Consider the following 2,720-nt stretch of genomic DNA (forward strand, 5'->3'; position numbering starts at 1 on the left):
CCTGGACTCGGTCCAGACCAGAAGCCATATTGGGTAAGATCAGAGGCCATAGAAAAACGGTCTTGAGTACTACAGCCCTGGTTGACACATCTGAGCTTTTTCCTGCATCAGTGTCAAGTTCATGTCAGTCACTTAAAGAGTCTTGATATTTTACATGCGTTCACACTAACAAATATAGCCAAATGCAGTACTGCAAATACCCGGATGCTGCGCTAAGGAAGACCAAAGCATTGAGTGTGGAGCGCTGGACACTACTCTCCCTCAATGGTCGCCATCTTTTCTACGTTGTGGAATCTACCGGACCAACGATGTATTTTTACACTTGACCAAGGAAGCTGCTTTGGTTGCAATTACTGACTGAGCCCAGTAGAAGAAGCGTGTTCCAGTGGAGCATAATAATGAATTGTGTGTTTCCATTTTAACTTCTACTAATGACTTGTCCTGTCTGTTTGTTTCTTCTTGTTTTTACATACTAAGTGTTACTATCTTTTGTCTTTTTTTACTGTAACTCCAACCTGCCCAATGGGTTGCAGATGGAAACTAGCTCTCGGGCTAAAATCTGGCACATTTACATGGACTGCTGTTCTTGTTCATCAATGTGTTTTGTCCTGAATTAATAAATAAAATGTAAAAAATGTTCTTATTACACTCAGGCCTGAACTACACACACATGCTCAGTACCTATACATGCACCAATGGAGAGATGTCAGAGTGTGGGGGGGGGTTTGGTGCCTTGCTCAAGAGCACATGGCAGTGCCCAGGAGGTGAACTGGAGCCCCTCTAGTTCCTGACCAAACTCCCTACTGACTGAGCTGCTGCCGCCCCGATGTTTGGAGGCAAGATCATCTGCGGCCTTAATTATTTTTGAGCGGTTTTGAGGTTTAATTAATTTTTGTCCGTTCAGTTATCATGTTCCTCCTCAGGTTCTCATCAATGTGCTCAGAGATGCAGGGGACGTATGCGTGTTTTTCGAGTTATTTTTGAATTCTATAAATATGGGTCGCAACTTAATGACAATGGGAAAATGTGAGTCACAGGGTGAGGCCAGTGAAGAACCCCCGCTCCTCTCCTCCTCGATGAGAGGGACTTGGACGAAGAAGGGAGGCAAGAGGAAGGACTCCAGGAGGCATTTTAAGGGCTGTGACATGCAGCGACAGAGTACACATTGTACTACATGTACGTGTACTCATGGAAGTATCTGAATTGAGACACACCTTAAGAGTCTCCAGCTGTGGTCTCAGCTGCTTTGACCCAAATCTCAATGTTAGCATGCTAACTACATTCATTATGCTAACATGCTCACAATTTAGCAGGTTTAACATTCCCCATTTTAGTTTTGCCTGTTTGTTGATGCTAATATTTCTAATTAAAGCTAACAGGCGGATGAAGACTAATTCATTTAAAAGATCCCAAAAGCTTGACAGAGTAGTTATTTTTAACCTAAACCACAATCTTTCTCTAACTCTTACCAAGTTTTTTGGGCCTAAGCCTAATTGGGGGGGGGGCAACAGCTCAGTCCATAGAGAGTTGGGTTGGGAACTGGAGGGTTGGTGGTTCAAGTTCCCAAGCACGGACCAAAGTATGTTGCTGGACTGGTAGCTGGAGAGATGCCACTTCACCTCCTGGGCACTGCCAGGTGCTTTTAAGCCAGGCACCGTACCCCCCCAACCGCTGGTCCAGCACTGGCAGCCCCCCCCCCCCACTCTGACATCTCTCCATTAGTTTATGAACAGGTCCTGAGCATGTGTGTGTATGTCAGGCCTGTATGTAGTGATTCTAACAAAAACAGTGTAAATTGTATGTAATTGAGTGTAATTTCCCCACCGGGGATCAATAAACAGTATAAATTAAGTGAATTAAATCAAATTAATCACACATTAAACACAAAGTATACTGTTTCAGAGTGAGCTGATAACAAGCAACACATCTTTTACCAGAACACGGTGACATTTACGGACCCCGGGACCTACTTCAGGTCAAATATTAAAAATTGAACTTGAACATTAACAACATAACAGACACAGTCTGCCTATGTTCAAAATATAGATACAGATGAAGGGTTATTTATACTAGAGTGCTGACACAGTACCAACTACGAATGCACTGTAATGTGTGCGTGCGTGTGTGCGTGCGTGCGTGTGTGCGTGCATACGAGTGTGTGTGTGTGTGTGTGTCATACATCTTCTTTGTGCCAAGTTGCTCTTGCTGCATTAAAAAGCCACCATGCCTGTCCTCCCCTGGTCATCCTCCTCTTCTTCTCTCATCTCTAATCCTCTTTTCACTGCAGCTCTGTTCTGTCTCTCTCTCTCTCTCTCTCTCTCTCTCTCTCTCTCTCCTTCCATTTCTTGACCCTCTCCTCTTCATCCTCTCCCTCATTAGTATTCATGACAGTGTGGCCAATCTATCCCAATGAAATGTTTCATTTAGAAATGTTGCAGCTAATTTTAGATCATCATGATGAAAAATTACCCAGGCTTCCCTGGAGCCTCTGAGCCAGAGCCTGTGTGTGTTGTTGTGTGTGTGTGTTGTGTGTGTGTGTGTGTGTGTGTCTGTGTGTGTATGTGTGTGTTATGGGGTTTGAAGAAGATTGACAGATATTAAATGTGGCCTGCAACCTCACCTCAGTGTCCGTCATCGCATTTAGGACTGCAATTTCATCTAAAAATATGGTGTGGAAGGTTGTGCGTGTGTGTGTGTGTGTGTGTGTGTGGGTGTGTGTG

The 2,720-nt window shown here is 44.2% G+C and overlaps 1 long non-coding RNA gene across 1 annotated transcript in view; it reads right to left on the reverse strand.

Annotated features, from left to right (window-relative positions):
- The window catches only part of LOC116706302 (uncharacterized), a 14,315-nt gene extending 13,656 nt beyond the window's left edge, over positions 1 to 659 (reverse strand). The window contains exon 1 of the long non-coding RNA XR_004336196.1: positions 650 to 659. This is a non-coding gene — a long non-coding RNA (uncharacterized LOC116706302). The remainder of the gene's footprint in view (positions 1 to 649) is intronic.
- Positions 660 to 2,720: the final 2,061 nt, after the last annotated feature.

Source organism: Etheostoma spectabile, chromosome 18, assembly GCF_008692095.1.
Source record: "Etheostoma spectabile isolate EspeVRDwgs_2016 chromosome 18, UIUC_Espe_1.0, whole genome shotgun sequence".
NCBI lineage: Eukaryota > Metazoa > Chordata > Actinopteri > Perciformes > Percidae > Etheostoma > Etheostoma spectabile.